This window comes from Canis lupus, chromosome 5, assembly GCF_048164855.1.
Source record: "Canis lupus baileyi chromosome 5, mCanLup2.hap1, whole genome shotgun sequence".
In the NCBI taxonomy this organism is placed as follows: domain Eukaryota; kingdom Metazoa; phylum Chordata; class Mammalia; order Carnivora; family Canidae; genus Canis; species Canis lupus.
In genome coordinates this window covers 33,033,201-33,051,593 of record NC_132842.1, presented here as the reverse complement: position 1 = coordinate 33,051,593, position 18,393 = coordinate 33,033,201, and the positions used below count along the sequence as shown (strand labels likewise).

Genomic DNA, 18,393 nt, shown 5'->3' with positions numbered 1-18,393 from the left:
TGCTTGGAAAGGCATTTGGGCATAAATGAAAACATGGGAGCCTTGCTTCTGAAGTCACCCAAGTCGGTCCAAACTGGAACAAAATCTCAATCGATCTTGGGAAGTGTGGACTTACAGGAAATGATATTTAATCTCTAATGCAACCAAAGAGCTTTCGCTGAAAATTCTTCGCTCCGTTCCACCCAGGCTGAAAATCAGGAGCCGATATTAGCAATTTAGAAAGAGAAAAAAAAATAGAATTTTGAGGAGTTTCTGGTGTGGCAGCGGTGGTGGTTGTTCTGCAAGTGGAAAGAGCTATCGTAAGACATAAATTCTTCACCGAGGCCGCCATGCTCTTCATGCTTTGACCTGTGATGTTTAATCACAGGAAGAAAAGGAATCTGAAGTCTTTCACACCACCTTCTCCTTGGAAATTCTGATCCAATTAGAACATATCTGGTTAAGAGAAGAAAACAGTAGGCAGAGCTGGTGGTTTGTCCACATTCACCAGTGTGGACACCTGCACCATCAATCCAAATAGCTAAGCAAGGGCACCTGGAGGAGGGGGCACAGGTCATGACCCAGGGTCCTGGGATGGAGCCCCAGTCAGGCTCCCTGCTCGGCAGAGAGTCTGCTTCTCCCTCTGACTCTCTTTCTCCCTCCCCCTGCTTTCTCTCTCTCTGAGATAAATAAATAATATCTTTTAAAAACAAATAGGTAAGCAGAGTTTATCCCGAAACTAGGCTGACCACAATGATGTCCCTGCCTTCCTCCTCAGTGAATATGGTTCATTCATGTGCTTACATTGTTTGGTGAGACACCATCAGATCACCCTGCTTGATACAAATAAATTCCATCTGTTCCTTTTAGTGGAAAAACCCTAGTTTTTCAGAAAATGAGCTATTTTGTGTAAAAGAACGTGCCATCTACCAACCCCCATGAGTTTTTATTCTCTGACCTTCTGTTTCCTGTGTTCATATTTTGTGGCCTGTATTTTGTCCCCCCTGGGCAGGAGCGTCGGACCTGTGGGTCACTCTCTCCTCATCACGGACTCACATCGGCTGAAAATCAGCTAAAAACTTGAGACATATTTGGCAGGAGAGACCAGGTCGAATTTAGGAGCATTTTAGGCCAAATACGGAAGAGAGGTTATCCCCCACAGGGAAGCGAGCGCGTGGGCACGGAGAGGGGCGGCGAGAGCAGCAGACGGGCAGGTTGGCAGGAGAATCGACGGGTCTCTGCTGCGTTTTGCGCAGTGACATGGGCATCTAATCCTTGCTCTCCTCGTGATCAATGCCATCTGCTACAGCAGAATCAATGTGGACACACCCTCATCAGTGGTTACGGCGGCTGAAATGACCTAATCAATCGAACGACAGGATGTGGCCATTGCCTCTTTCTCTTTTAATATCTGCGTCGCACTTGAGCCTATTTCAGATCTGTTGCAAATATCCCATAATTTCCACGGGCACATCGTACGGGGTGCTATAGTGAGAAGGAAGGAGGGAGGGAAGGAAGGAAGGAAGGAAGGAAGGAAGGAAGGAAGGAAGGAAGGAAGGAAGGAAGGAAGGAAGAGGGAGGGAAGAAGGAGGGAAGGAAGGAGGGAGGGAGGGAGAGAGGGAGAGAGGGAGGGAGAGGGAAGGTATTTAGTTCTGGCCACATTCAGGTGAGTTATTTCCAAAACAATGATGGCCCGGCCCTACAGGAACTCCTGGAGAGTGGACAGCAGAGGTGCCCAGAGGGGCACGTCCGATGGCCACCCACGGGGGAGAGGGGGAGCTGTTGGCCACCAGCTCTGGCCGCGGTCCCTGGGCGCCCCTCGGCCCCGCAGAGCAAGGAGGGGAGTGGAAGCCAGGGTGGCCGGGTGGCGGAGGCCGGAGGGTTAGGGATCCACACCGATGTGAGCAGGTGTTTCTACGGTGATGGAACAAGTGGGGACTCAGGACCTGGGGACCCATGCAGACAGCAGGGGGAGAAGAGATTATGCGGGGACGCACATCCCAGTCCCTGTAGCTGGAAAACACGGACCTCTACGTCATGGTAACCCTCACATTCTCTGAGGAGAGACTTAAATGAAGCCACACTGAGCTATTCCCTTGAACCTTTTAATTTACGCTTCTAATGAAGAGGGACAAGGATGACTCTTCACCTCAGACAGTGGCTTGCAAACCACAGGCCTCGGGTGTTATTGATCCCACGAAAGCCCCACTGGGCCCCGCCCGCAGATCAACTTTATTGTCGAGTTTGGGCACAGTCATTCCTACGTCCTGATTTATTATTATTATTATTTTTGGTATTCCTAGCACTAAAAAAATTGCCTTTGCCAGTAAGATTTTACTTGTCTTTTCGACGTTGCCCCTGGGAGGGACGTGCTGGGCAGGACAGAAAATTCAAGCAACACATTGATGAAGCTTTTCATCCAAACAGATTCAGGACAAATAGTCTGAATTTCTAAATGTCCTTGTAACAATCCTATTGGAGATCAAAACACAGTTGAACAGGTTATTTGGAGGGCCACTTAAACCAGTCACTCCGACAAATTAATTTTTAAATATCTCTACGACATGTCGTCTGTGTGGAAAGGAAAGCATACTAACATGTTTCAAATTATTTTTACAACATCCAGGCAGCCATGAAAATTTTGGAAAGACCAACACACATTTGTAAATCATTTCCAGTGTGTGCAGGATCCAGATTCCTTCCATTATATGGATTTTTCAAGGCACATTTTGATTCTCTCCAATTTCCTCCACAGCCTAGAATTTTTTAAGGAGGTGGGATACCTTTTTAATTGTAGAAAAACTTACCCTTCCGTTTTTCTCCTATATTCGTAACACACACGAGCAGCAGAAGAAATGCCACAAATTATCAAAATGGGAAATAGGACATTTTTCATTTTCTCTGATCCCTGTCCTGAACCCAGTGCCCTTCCTCAGGAGCTAACTGGGACTGTGACCAGCATGTTGGTGGAGCACGCACAGTGGTCCCCGTGGAGCTGATGACCAGCAGGCCAGCTGCGAGCCACAGCCCCCTCTCAAGCTGCCCACCGACCAGGGAGCGGGGCCAGCTTTTCAGAAGAGTCGGTGTCCACCTGCGTGTCCTACACAAGGCATCTCATGCCTCTGCAGCAGTTGCACACTTAACTCACGAAGCATTCAGGTGAACATTCATTTCTCCCCCCTCCAAGTTTGTATTTTGCACTGTTATCTCCCCATTACCCATGACAGTAACTGAGTCCCAAGTGGGAAGGTGGCCGATATTCGCTGAAGTGGTAACACTGTGGACTGAATTCTGTGTCCTCCCCAAAATTCAACCATTGAATCCTAATCCCCTCTACAAGGTCTTAGGAGGTGGGGTCTGTGGGGGTGATGAGACCATGGGGCTCCATGGTGGAGCCCCCAGAGTGGGATTAGGGAGCCCCCTCGCCCCTTCCCCACCTGAGGACACAGGAGAAGATGCCATCTGTGAACCAGGAAGCGGGGTCCCATCAGGTGGCAGATCTGCAGGTGCTTTAATCCTGGACACCCAGCCTCCAGGTGTTTATAACTATCTGTGGTTTATAAGCCATAAACTAGAAATTCCACTTCTAGATATCTTTCTTCAAAAAAAAAAAAAAAAAGCAAGAGATCTATAAGAAGTGAATTATGAGATTTTTGTTATAGACACTGAAAACAACCTTATAAAATTACTTGTAAAAACTGTTCAACAATAGGAAAATTGGTTGCATGGATGAGAGTGTCTCCGTGCACTGAAATATATATAATGTCCAAAAGGATATTTTATAATCCTAATTAATGATGTGAGAAACTCTCATTAAATATCTTACATCAAAATAGCAGTTTACAAATCAGAGATAATGACTTGAAGCTCTTTCTTGGCTTCTTCTCCAGATATAATGCACATTTTAAAGACATATCTTGGTTCCTACCTTATCTGTGGATGCTGTGGGCAGGAATTAATATTGTTATTTTTTATAATTGTATTTAGGATGAGAGGAACTGCTTGAAAATATTAGAATAACCGTTCCACACCCTGGGTCAGTACACTTGGGGTAAGTAGTGAACTCGAGTTTCCCCCCCACCACCGTGAGGGCATGGAAAGGAGAGGATACACCCTTCTGCTCCCCAGAATTCTCATATTCCAGGCTGACCTTTTGTTCAGCTTCCTTATCTCTATACACTGTCCCTAGGAGATTATCTATGGCCATGACACCAGTTCTGTGCGTAGATGGGTGCTCTTTGGTGAGTGCCAGGGGGCTTCAACCTAAAAATCCAGCTCCTTACAAAGACTTTCTATGATCTACTACCTGTGTGTTATCACCGCACACACACGTGCACTCGCACATGTATGCACACACGCACCCACACACGTGCACTCCGAATGCTCCAGCAGCATCAATATGCTTTCAGTCCTCTTGGGGAGACAATTTCATTCTGCAGGCTGGAATATAAATCCAAGGAGACATACACAAAAATGCTCATAAGCATTGTTCAAAATAGACAAAAAACTGGAAGAAACAATACATATCCATTAATAGTAGAATGAGAAAATAAATTATGGTATAAGCATGCAACATAATAATGAAAATACATGAACTGCAACCGCATGCATGAATATGATGTATCTCCAAGGCAAAAAGGCAAGTCACAGAATATACATAGTATGTTCTATTTCCATAAAGTTCAAAGCCAGGCAGTCTATGGCTTGGCGGGGGGTGTGAACATGAATGTGAGTACACCCACACGCATGTGAACATGAAGAAATCAAGAGAATAATTAACACCAATGTCAGGAGAGTTGTCACTTAACGGGCAGCAAGGCGGCGGGGAGGGGGGCTCGGGCTAGCACAGCAGGACCTTTCAGAAACGAGCAGTGTGTCAGCCCTCATGCTGATGAATGATGCTGGAGTGTGTACTTAACAATGTTCTTTCACACATTCTCCTGTAGTCACCACAGATTAAACTGTTTTTAAACTGGTTTTAACCACTTTTTAATGCTCCCTCCACCAAAACAAAAAATAAATGCTGGAGGAAGCAGAGAAGTATTTCAGAGAAAGGACGTAGCCAGGTGGAATGTCCTGACAGAGGATGACTTGTCCCAGACCAAGACCTACAAGGGCCAGCGGGAAGTTGTGGCCCAAAGACATGGGGACTCCACCCCCAGTGAGAGCTGTGAACTCAAGAAATGTTCTAAAATTAGAAACATCACTTTTTTTTATGAGCACACTAAGAAAGATAGATATTTCAAAAAACATGCCCAGATTTGTGGCATGAAAGAACAAGTGGAGGAAGAAATCATATAAAACAAACCTGGTTCAAAGATCAGGTGGAGAACAGAGTGGGGATCCGAAGTGAGGCTTTGGACAAGTTCATTTTAATACACCCAGAGAGCCCAGCCCAGGCAGGCACTGGATACATGGGTTTGGGCTGAAAAAAGGATTCGGACTGACATAAATCAGTTTGGAAGGGCTGGTGAGTAGATATCTTTAATATATTTTTAACATATTTAATATTTTAATATTACAGCAATTTACTAAATCATCAAAGGTAAATGTGTAAAGGTGACATACAAAAGCACTTGGAAATGAGCCTGGAGGATCTCCAACATTTATAGGTGGGAAGGAGAAGAATTTTGGATGAAAAGGAGGACCGTGGGCTAGATACTGTTCTACGTTAATAAAGTTTTTAAAGTTACTTAATAAAATTTTTTAAAAAGATGATTTCATTGGAGAGAAAAAGCATCTGACAAGATCCAATACCCATTCATAATGAAACTACTCAACAAACTAGGAATACAAAGAAACTCCCTCCACCAGAAATAGGCTACCTACAAAAATCCCACAGCCAACATCATGCTTCATAGTAAGAGGGTGAATATTTTCCCCTTAAGATGAGCAACAAGACAAGAACGTACAGTGACATCACTTCTATTTAACGTGGTATTAGGGGCTTAGACAGGGTGGAAACAAAAGAGAAGTCACCAAGATTGGAAAGGAAGTAAAACTATCTCCATTGGCAGATGACATGATTTTCTCTGTCAACATCTATGGAATCCACACACAAAAAAGACCATTAGAGCTAATAAGTGAGTTCCTTAAGGGTGCAGGATTCAAGTTTGATACAAAAAAAAAAATCAGTTATCTTAATGTAGACACTAGCAATGGACAATATGAAAATGAAGTTAAGGAAACATTATATTATTTACAATAGCACCACAAGGAATCAAATATTTCAGAATAGATTTATCCAAAGAAGTACAAGACTTACACACTGAAACCCATACAAATGCTTTCCATAAAGCATTGTTGTAAGAAATTAAAGACACAAATAAATAGAAAAACAGAGCATGTTCATGAATTGGAAGAGTTACTGAGATGGTGCTATATGTTGGCTAATTGAATTTAAATTAAAAAAAAAAAAGAAAATAATACATCTTAAATTGGTCTACAGACTCAGTGTGATACCTCCCAAAATTTCAGCTGCCTGTTTTTGCAGAAATGGACAAGCTGATCCTAAAAGTATTATGATATTGCAAGGGAGATGAAATAGCCAAAACAATCTAGGAAAAGAACGAAGGTGGAAGACTCATACTTTCCAATTCAAAAGTTACTACAAAGAGAAAACAGTAGTCTTTTTTGTGGTGCTAAAACAACTGGATATCCACATGCCAAAGAATTAACTTGGCTCCCTGCCTTTCACCATACACAAAAAATAGAATCAAAATGAATAATAGACTTAAATGTAAATGCTCAAAGTATAAAACTCCTAGAGGAAACCTTCATCTCTGTGACCTCAAATCAAACAAGGGTCTGACTCTTTTAGATATAACTCCAAAACTCTGCTGGAGTTTTAGATATAACTCCAAAGACACTGCAGAAGAAAATAGACATAAATCAGAATTTATTAATATAAAATGGTTGCTCTCCCAAGAAAAACAACAACAAAGTGAAAGTACAAACCGGGAGATAGGATAAAATGTTAAAATCATCTATCTGAAATGACTTTTCCAGAATATGTAAAGAGCTCTTACAATTCAATAATAAAAAGACAAGCCAGTTAAAAAAATGGAAAAAATATTTCAATAGACATTTCCCCCAAAAGAAGATATACAAATGTTCAGTACACATGAGAAGATGATCGCCGTCATTAGGAGAATGCAAACAAAAGCTACAGTGAATTCCCAGTTCACCCTTGCTGGAACGGCAGACAATCACAGTGCCGGTGAAGATATGGAGAAATTAGAATCCTCATACATCGCTGGTGGGATCATAAAATGGTGTAAGCATTTTGGGAAATGGTTTGGCCTTTCCTCAGGAAGTTACACATCATTACTCTATGACCCAGCAACTGCAGTGCTGATCGTGTGACCATAAGACCTGAAAAGATAGGTCCATATGAAAACTCTAAGTGACCCTTCATAGCAGCGCTATTGATAATAGCCAAAAAGCAGGAAGCTCTAACATCCATCCACCGATGCATGGATGATCAAAATGCAGTGAGCATACGTCGTGGAGTACTCTTCAGCCACAGAAAGAAATAAAGTGCTGAGACATATTGCAGCACAGATGAACCTGAGAGACACCGAGGCACAGAGGCTGCATGTGGCATAATCGTACTTGGGTGGGGTCCCCAGACAGGCAAAGCCAGGAGGCACCAGAGGCAGAGGGGAGGCAGTTGGGGAGTGATGGCCAATGGGCACCACGTTCTCTGTCCTATGAGCACGCTGAGAACCGCAGATCTGTGCATTTTTAAATGTTAGGGAGATGTGTTCTATCTTCGTGTGAAAATAGCAAGTGTGCAAAGGCATGACCCCCACTCCAGAGTCTTGTCCGGAAGGTTCCTTGTGAGTCATCCAAATCATTTCCTACCCTCTTCAGCTGAACTATCCAACCTCATCCCCCCCCCCAATCCAATACAAAAACTCTGTTCAAGGTCACCTTCGCTTCTAACATGATTTCTCAGCCCTCATCATGGTGACTCTATTCTAACTACATCGAGACCCCCTTACTCTTAGTGAGGCTGCATGAAGAAATCAGGGCAGGGTCATCACTGTGTGACCCCATGAGTGCTTTCCTGACCCACTGGGATCCTCTCTGGAGAGAGCGTGGACCCCTCTCCAGGGAATCCTTCCCCGGCAGCCACGTCAGACCCAAGACTGACCCTCTGGTTGGTGAGAGGATGAGGAAGCTTCCCTGGACTCAGATGCTTCCCTGTCTGCACCCTCTCACCCAATAAACCCAATTTTATTTCACAAGTAACTCTGGGTGTGCTGGTTTCTTCATTCACATATGACGAAAGATGCATGTTCAAACATAATGATCAGACACTCAACGGAAGTTCCAACCACCCAGAGTGTGCAGACATCCCAAACCCCAGAGCACTCAGCTGAGGCCAGGGAAGAGCTGGACCAGCTCTAATATAAAGGCCATGCCAGACACTCCTTAACAAGTGAGAGCAAAGGAAACCAAAATAGAAACCAGCCTCTAAAGAATCAAGGACCCATTCATGGATGAACTATTGTCAAAACAAAACTCTCTTGATGAAAGCACAGAAATCCAGTGTCTCAACAATGCGGCTCCCCAGGGCCCATTAAAAATATAAGGAGAATAAAGGTGCACACTTCACAAAGAGTGAGATTTCAACGGCGAATATGTGTATGCAGATGCTCGGTATTCCTCGTCGTCAGAGAGGTGAACGTTGAAGGAGCCCTGAGATGCCACCACACAGCACAGAATGGCTACAATTAAATAGTTCGGCCACCTCAAACACCGACAAGGGGCTGAAACAACACAGTGTCACAGTTGCTGGCAGGGTGTGAAATGCTGCTCTGCCAACGGGCTGGCAGTTTCTTACAAACTTACACATGCACGCACCCAATCGAGGGGGAGTTCCCCACATGGTGTGTACCTGGGAGAAGCAAAAAACGCATATCCCTAAAAAGACCCAGGGAAGAATGTTCGTGGCAGCTTTATTCCGAACGACAAAGAATCAGAGAGGGCGCAAGTATCCATCAATAGTGGCATATTATACAATTGAACGCTACTCCACGGTGTTTTCAAAGGAACAAAGTACTTCACTCAGTAGCCCTGGAGAACCTCAAAACCATGCTGAACCACTAGTGAGATACAGAACAGTCCATATTTCCGTGAGCTCCAGGAGGAGCCAAATGAGAGTTAACGAGAGTATAGGGTCTGCAGGTGGAGGACAGGTGGTGGGCTGTACAGGGGCCCCAGGAAAGGTTTGGCCCACTGGAAATATTCCACCTTTCAACAAAGGATTTGAGAGTCTGGATTTGTTTCAGCTAACTGAGCTGCAACGCTTAAGATGTTTGCATTTCTCTGTATATAAATTGCGTAATAAACAAAAAAGTGTATTTTTAAAGTATTTATTCAATCTAAACGAGGACAGAAAAGGAGAAAAGAAAAACAAAGAAGCACAGAAAAGTCAGGAACAGACAAACACATGACCGTCTGGGCACGTGCAGAGCTTCACACACCGCGAGGGTGTCCAAGAACACAATTTGCATTCTCTCACCATGGCGCAATTAATTTAGGAACAAATCACAAAACATCTTGAACAAAAACATTTCAAGATTTTAAAATATTTTACAAATATTTTACTTCTCAAAGAGGAAATCATAATGTCAATGAGAAATGCTTGGGACTGGACTATAATTTTGAAAATGTCAAAAATTGTAGCATGCTGCCGAGGCACTGCTTAGGGGTAATTTAGCCTTAAATGCTCACATAGAAAGGAAGAAAGGCAGGAAATTGATGAGTTAAGGATTCAGCTTCAGGAGATACCCAAAGAACAGGAGAATAAACCCAGAGAAAACAGAGAATGGGAAATAACAAAGAAAAGGGCAGAAATCAATAAATAGATGGCAATACAAGGACACAATAGGAAGCTCATAAATGGATAGAAAATTGTTTGAAGTATATATTCCAAACTATTAACAGAAGTTGCCTGTCTTTGGAGGGCAGAGTGAAACAGGTCAGAGTGTGGCAGGGGTGGGGGATAGAAAAAGGAGAATTTGTATTTTATGTTATAGATCTAATTTGATGTAGTTTGCATCATATGGTCACATGAATAAAACTTTCTTTTGCAGAGTAAGAACATATATTACTTATTTTAATGTTAAAAATAAATAGGAGGGGCTCCCGGGTGACTCCGCCCATTGAGTGTCTGACACTTGATCTTAGCTCAGGTCTTGACCTCAGATCATGAGTTCAAGCCCCATGTGGAGCACACTTTAAAAAAATATTATATATATATATATATATATATATATATATATATATATATATGAAAAGAATAATGCATTACCTATGTTCTCTCCCAAATTAAGGAAGATGGGAAGAGAGAAGAGAGAGGGACAGATGTTAAGGATGCACATTTATGCCTACAGGTGGATTTTTTTAAAGCTTTATTTATTTATTCATAGAAACACAGAGAGAGAGAGAGAGAGAGAGAGAGACACAGGCAGAGGGAGAAGCAGGCTCCATGCAGGGAGCCCAATGTAGGACTCTGATCCCGGGTCCCCGGGGTCATGCCTGAGGCCGAAGGCAAATGCTCAACCACTGAGCCACCCGGGCTGCCCTACAGGTGGATTTTTTTTTGAAAAAACCCTTAGCCTCTGGCAGAAAGCAAATGCAAGCAAGTCGAGTCACAATCAAGTACTAAGAGTATTTGCCTGAATTCATGCTACTTGCCATTTCAAATCACGTTTCCGTAGGAAGGGTACAGGAGGACGCATGCATGAGGACCTCAGTGAACATGAGTTGCATTCATTCTACAAACTCTTACTGAGCAGCTACCACGTCCCAGGCACCATACTGTCTTAGTCGTACAAAGAAGAGACAATGCCATAGACGAAAAGCAGAAACAGGAATAAAATCATGACAGATTCGATATGTTCTCCCAAACGCGTGGCAATGTGATGGAGGGCAGGCAATGCCTTCCTTGGAACAGAAAGTTGAAGATGACATTTTCAAGATGAAAAGGCGTGAGAACGGAGGCATTTAAAAAACAGAACAGGGGAGCAAAGAGACAACCAGACAGTGGACAGAAATTGAGAGAACAAAATGGTGGCAGCAGGAGGGGCAGGGGGCAGGGCTGGGTAGAGCAGGGGAGGGGACGAGCAGCAAACCCAGGCCACAGGCACTGGGGAATGCCCGGGTGGGGGTCGAATCCCCAACCGTACACCTGAAACTCATATGACACTCTCTGTTAACTGTACTTCCATTTAAACAAAAAAAAAAAAAAAAAGGAAAAAAGAAAGTTAAACATAAAACAGAAGAGAGAAAACTACACAAAGTTCCTGGGGCAGGAGAAATCTTAGCACATGGGAGCCTCGGGCTTGGGGGCCGCCAGGCACGCAGGGATGCAAGCCATGGGACATTGCATGGGCCCTTGGCAACGAGATGCTATTGGGATTTTATTTAACGTAGAGGCTCCCCTGGAGCTTCCCAATCCGCTTTTGTGACACGTCCTACCCACTTCACAGATGGGTTTTTTCCTCGCTCTGTGGTCATTTTGTAGCTGTAAATCTTATTTTCCTCTGACAACCTTAGCTGTCCCTTCCCAGACGAGGGGTGTGTCTGGAACGTCCCTGACATCCCTGCATCGTGCCCATCGGGTCTCTGATCTGTGGGGCAGAGGGGCAGATCTCCGCTCCTGCCTCGCAAGGCCAGGCAGGCTGTGGCAGCTTCCTGCCTGTGCCCATGTGGCTGTGACTGCTGTGCACCAAGCCTCCGGATGTGTTCATAAACATCTGGGCCTCCCCCGCTGGTTTATTGCTCTTGACACAGCGCGTCCATTATGGTTAACGGCCCTGGACTCGCTGCCACATTTCATCCCTTGCTCACCTGGTAGGACCACATGGAGGGAGCCCACGGGCTATGCAAGATTACTCCCAATTTAGAGACCTCCGCCGGAGTCAAAAGAAGGATGGAGGACTTGCACACTCCTCGGCGTTGGGTTGAGCCCTTCTTGTTACCTACGCGCGTCCTTCCAGTTGAATGTGCAAAGTGGCCCGATGGGCGGCTCCGCCTGGGCAGTCAGCTCAGCCTGTCCGTCCACACTGCGCTGTCCTCACCCCATGCCGGCACCTGCAACCCTCTCTCCCCTCCAGACCAAGGAACCCACATTGCTTGATAGGCAGAGGATAAACATTTTTCTATCAGAAATAGCACATCTAGTAAGAAAATTCTCTATTTCATTGCATCCGCCTTTTGTTTAGGATTTTTTTTCTTCTAGTTTACCCTGTAACCCATTGACTTCAGAAGAGACAATGATTTTTGACTAAGAAAAGCCGACCTATGGGACACATGGGTGGTTCAGTGGTTGAGCATCTGCCTTCGGCTCAGGGAATGACCCTGGGGTCCCGGGATCGAGTCCCAGATTGGGCTCCCTGCATGGAGCTTGCTTCCCCCTCTGCCTGTGTCTCTGCCTCTCTCTGTGTGTCTCTCAGGAATAAATAAAGTCTTAAAAAAAAAAAAAAAGCTGACCTGATAATGACTTAAACCAGCCAAACCAAATTAACTTGGGGACTAATTAGCTTCTGTCTAAGATGCTTAGACATCCTGATCATCCTGATGACCTCCACATCGGGTAAATTGTAGTCGAGGAATGCCAAGCTACTTTGCCAGTCAGACTCTCAGCAGCTCCAACCACCCTGAACACGGCCATCAGCGTGAAAGGACATGAGGAGCTTCTGGAAAGACCTGCCCCTAACACTGTTCCCGTCCTGGGGAGAACTTTGCACCCACCTGTGCCCTTGTCCATTAGGATTGCACATCCGGAAGGCAGATAGTTGGCCACCAAGGCTGCCAGGAAGGGATGTTAGGTGCATGCCAGGTTATAGAAGAACACACACCAGGGGCAAGGCAGGAGAAGCAAAGGCTCTGCCTGGCACGAACGTCCTTAGCTTCGCAGGGGTGAGACTTTCCAGTTAACCGCAGGCAGTAGTCTGTGTTGGGTATGATGACCCCGTCCCAGCCTGGAAACACTGACTCCTATTTACCTATATCCTTGTAAGAAGGAAGTGGTTTATGCCTTTATATGTGGTGATATGATTTAAAAAGCTAAACTAAAAAAATAAATAAATAAATAAATAAATAAATAAATAAAAAGCTAAACTCCACCAAAAAATAAAAATAAAAAAGCCGGCCAAAATAATGAAAAGCTAAGGGGGTGGTCCTCCAAAGTCAAGACAAGTCGCATGTCAGGGAAACTTTTATGGTTTAGGTTTAGATTGGCAGATAGGGACTGAGTCAGCTCCCAGGATTTGGGGGTGTCTGTTCCAAATCCAGGATAGGTAAGGGCAAACTGAAGTGAGTGCACACCTGACTCACCGCCCTACTCACCTACTGACCCATCTCTGATGCAGGCACCCAGGCACCCGGATGTGGTCCCTGATGGAAAACACAAGTTCTGCCTCCAGAAAGTGGTTGCAGGGTGAGAATGTGACACACAGGAGCACTTCTCTGAGGGGCCGGGAAGGGACATCCTCACGGGAGGCGGGATCCTCAGGTGAGAAATCGAGAGAGGAAGATCCTTCCTCAGCAGGACAAAGTCAACACTCTTGCCTTCCCAACCAAGGATGTCTTGACATCCCTGCTCATCGCCTATTTTATTTTATTTTATTTTATTTTATTTTATTTTATTTATTTTATTTTATTTTATTTTATTTTATTTATTTTATTTTATTTTATTTTATTTATTTATTTATTTTATTACTTTATTTTATTTTATTTTATTTTATTATTTTTTTCATCGCCTTACTTTTTGTCACTGACGAATCCTGGTGGGTTTTATGGGAACCTTTATCAGACATTTTGAAAAACAGGGAAATGAAGAATGTGACCAGCCTCCTGCGGGCTGACCCTCCATCAGGAATCATCTGCCCAGGGACTTTCTGGTCCTCTGTGCCCTTTGCCCTGACAAAACCTTATCACAGCCTCCTCTCTTTTAAGGAGACGTCTCTCACGGTGGTTCTACTTAGGTCTCCATCAGTATCCTGCTGTGGTCTCAAGAGAGATGCACCAACTGTGGACCATATTGGATCCTTCCTTCTGTAAAAATCCCCCAATGGCTCCACCAAAAAGAGCCCATCTCCCACGAAAGCCCATTGCATCATGTTGCCAAATAATGTATGTCAACATTTACTGATAGGCTGCTTTTAAACGTGTTCTAGATTTTCAGCCTACATACATTCCCATCATACACGGTCATAAAGTCACTTTGGACCTGGAGGCCTGTCTTCCATTCCAGTCCAGGCCTTCATAAAAGCCAAAGGAAAGAGAAACCAAGTGAACAAAACATGTGTTCAAGGGACAGGACTCCCAGGTGTGGACTTGGCCTTTGGATCAACCCATTTGGACAAAAATGTGACACCTTCCACTTTTATTATTTTAATATCATGCAGATATGAGAAGTTACACAAATGTGAGGGGTTTAGTTAGTTTATCTGCTTTAATCTCCTCCAGAGAAAACATCTGTAGAAGTCTCCTAAATGGCTGATAACAGAGATCAGAAGCAATACACGCTCCATGTTGCCATGTTCAGAAAATGCTCAGAGGTCCATGAAGATAATCAAGGCCACAGCCAACTCATTAGGGAAACACCGAGAGAGTGACCTTTCCAACATCAAATGGACTGGAATCCAACCTTAAATTTTAGGAAAGCTCCACTAATCACTGAAATGCTATTTTAATAGCACTTATAAAGTAACATATTTTCAAAGCTCTGTGTTGCTCTTGTGATCCAAGCATTTCCCAAACTGGCTTTGGTTACAGAAGTGTTTAGAAAAAAAGAGATGCACTCAACTCCTCTGTGAAGACCTCATGAGAGCATCATTGCCTGTAGGGTGCAGCGGAGGGTGAGGGCCTGCTGAGTCTGACCTGGGAAGGGGGAGATGACACAGGGCTCCGGAGGACATCCTCCCCTGGCCAGGAGCTGGTGGCCCAGCCATGCAGGACTGGAAAGCAGCCGCCCCCTCCTCAAGCAGGCCTTCCTTCCGCTTCCATGGCATGCATCTCCCCGTTCTCCACTACAAACCAGCAGCTGTGACCACCTTCCCCCCCACCTCAAGGAGCCCCTTCCCCGACCAGTGCCCCCAGGGTCACAGAAGCACAGCATGGCCCCATGGGACTCCCTCACCTCTGGTTGCAATTCTTTCCCGCACGAACACAGCATTTCCAGAAAAGGCTTTTCCTCAGCTTCCATGCAATCTCGGCTGCAGGCCTATTTGGTGACATTAATTCTCTCTCCCTCACCAACGGCCACATCAATTCAGTGCTTTATAAACTATTTCAGGGATCCGATTTATCAGGCCTGACAGTGCTGCACGCTGAAATACACAGCACTGCCTCAGCCTAGCGCACTCTGTGGCTCCTATTTATCATTATTTAATTCAACGGCCTAAAATCCTCTGACATTATTAATAGTAAGATGAATCGCTGCAAAAGTACAGGATCTGTGACCAACGAGGCTGAAATAATCCATTTTGGTGGAAATGTCTACGTGGTATTGCATTCCCCGATGGCGGGCCCCTCTCATTAGCAGCGGCACGTCCGTGTGTGCTGGAGTGCCAGAGCATGAAGTCCCTCAAGAGGGAGATAATTTGATGGCAATTCTCTTCCAAGTCGCTCACACCAAAGCTCAGAGGGGGGAAGGAGGGGGCCGTGGAGAGAGCGGACGGTGTCAGCCACAGGATTCTTCTACTTTGTCTGTCACTCAACTTGCAATGTACTAATTTGAGCCATTTTGCACTTGATTAACTTTAACTTGTCTGGCTTTGAACCTGGGTAGGAGCTGGACCTGGAAATCTACTGCTTAGTTATGAGAACTGTATTACTTAGACACTCTGCATGCGCTCCGGTGACCAATTTCCGCCTTCAGCCCTCATTACTGCCATACTCCTCCTTTCCTAACTCAAAGGAAAGGACATTTCTACCTCTAAAAATAAATTTTCTTTTCTTTCTTTTTTTTTTTTTTTTTGAGAGAGGAATCTTTAAGAAACATGTAAGAATACATATGTTTGTCTTCTGTTCTAACATCCAGGGGAAAATGGTGAATATTACAAGTGGATTATCTCTGGGACAAGGTTAATGGTCTTTAGCAAAGCTATGGAGTGCACATAACAATAGAAGGTTCCCTCCAATAATGATGTGTTTCTTTTTTAAGCCTAGAAGGATAATCTCCCTAAAAGAAAAGTCTTTTGAAGTGATTTTTAAATATTATAATTTTATAGTTGACCCAAGTACTATCAAGTAGGATTAAAATTAAATCTTCCCATCTTAAATATTTGACGGGAAAGAAAGTGCTTGACTTTTCCCAGCAAATGCTCCCAGAAATATCAGAAGGGTTATTTGCCATAATTAACTTCACTAACCGAACAAATGTAAATCCGTGTCCTCTACTTGTTCTCTGGAGAAAAGAAAGAAAATCTGGGCGGTGTCCTGTACTTGGTAGAGAGCATCCATTCATTTTCCCTCGGCAGACCACCTGTGTGCCGGGCACTGTGCTAGGCAGTGAAACTAGGTCTAGTCACTGTCACTACCAACATTTCTTGGTGACTGCCTGTGCCCGGCAAAGCCCTATGCATTTTATGATAAGCTGCACATTCTGTCTTTGAGGCGTACACAGTTGGATAATAGAGTCAAGAGAACCTGTCTTATGACTGCCAGATGGAATCATCCCGACACTTACACTGCCATCTCCAAGATTTTATTCTTCAAATCTTGAAGTGTCCCGGGTGCGCATTTCTGTTCCTTCAATGTTCCTCCGAAGGTTTATAGGATCAAGCTGAGGGGAAAATAGCATAGAATTGCTCAAAGATAAACTTCTGTTTACCTACAAACACATAACTTATTTTTCTCTAATACAAACCAAATTCCATATTTCCAGTAAAAGGTTTATGTGGGGGGGGGGTGCATCAGGGCAATGGAGAGATGGGTAAAATGTGTAGTATATGCAGTCTCCATTCTGTCTCCCTCCCACAGTGTGTCCTTATGAGCTATTTCATTTGCTGGTAAGTGCCCATCATTCTGCTGATTAAGGAGGAACCATGGATTGCTTCATACAGGATTGACCACACTGATTTCCAGTTTCTGGTCCAGCATGTAAGAAGCTTAGAAGTCATCACTCCAACTACGAGATTTTTAAAAAATGCTGGATAAACTGAAAATCACAACTCTTCTTAGATTCACCAAAGAATTGGGGTCACAGGGCAAATCGCTACCCACAGCATTGGGGACACAGACAGGTGGATTCAGAGAATCACAACTTACCAGAGTGAAAATTCACAGGCAGAAACCATAAGACCCCGTACCCAGTTCCTTTTATCCAGTACATCATGTCAAGCTTTCAGCAGAAAATTATAGGATAAAGCAAAAGACAAAACACACAAGCAAGCATCAGAACCAGGGATGTTAGAATTATCAGAGCAGGGAATTTAAAACAACTATGATTAATATGCTAAGGACTCTCGCAACAAAGGCAGACACATGAAGAACAGATAGGTAATGTAAGCAGAGAGGGAAATGCTAAGAAAGAATCAAAGGAAATCAAAAACGGGAACAGAAGTGAAGGATGTCTTTTATGGGCTTCTCAAGAGACTGGACATGACCAAGAAAAGGATTGATCACACCAAATTCCACTTTCCTCTGCTTTGCTCAGTGGTTCTGAGGTTATCCTGGTGACTTTCCTCTCTGGACTGCAATGTCATGCACTGAAGACTGAGCTAATCATGAATGCTCTCCCCATTACCATGTAGACTGTGCTCTCAAGCTGAGGGGGAGGCTCCTGGAAGTGGACTGTTACCATGGATCTCTCCCGTGTGTCTCCAGGAGACAGCAGGGATGCAGTGCCCTCCTGAGCTTGATAATTAAGCTCAGAAATGCCTTAACTATTTCTGGAGATCCATAAGTATTTTGTTTTTTGTTTCTCTGTCTTGTCACTCAATTCAATGCACACACAAGTATTAGGAATATTTTAATCAATCTAGGAAAATTTTTAAATTCTATTTCAAAGACTCAAAAAAAAAACTTCCATAAACAACAAAGGTGAATCAACTAAGAAATAAGCACTTTCCCCTATACAAATTTCCACTTTTTATCTAATGGGGGAAAATGATTAATTTATTGGGGAAAAATATGCTTTGTAGGATTTCATCACTGAATTATACAGAATGTATTCAAAGAGATTCTACTCATTTTTTTTAAACTGCTGACATGAAAGCTGTTTGTCAGAAAATCTGTAATACTGATCCCCCAATAGTGTGAAGCATTCTTAGATTTTGAGGACTGGCTCTCAATGCTAGGGAATTGTCACCCAATGCAAAAAGAGATATATTTTCTTGATAGTTTTACTTATATGCTTCCCATCCTATACAAAAATCACAGTGTATCCAA

The 18,393-nt window shown here is 43.9% G+C and overlaps 1 long non-coding RNA gene across 1 annotated transcript; it reads left to right on the top strand.

Moving 5' to 3' along the window:
- The first annotated feature begins 2,916 nt into the window (after window positions 1-2,916).
- Window positions 2,917-5,629, top strand: LOC140632932 (uncharacterized). The gene is made up of 3 exons (XR_012030577.1): window positions 2,917-3,138; window positions 3,967-4,030; window positions 5,504-5,629. It is a non-coding gene; the product is annotated as an uncharacterized lncRNA (long non-coding RNA).
- Window positions 5,630-18,393: the final 12,764 nt, after the last annotated feature.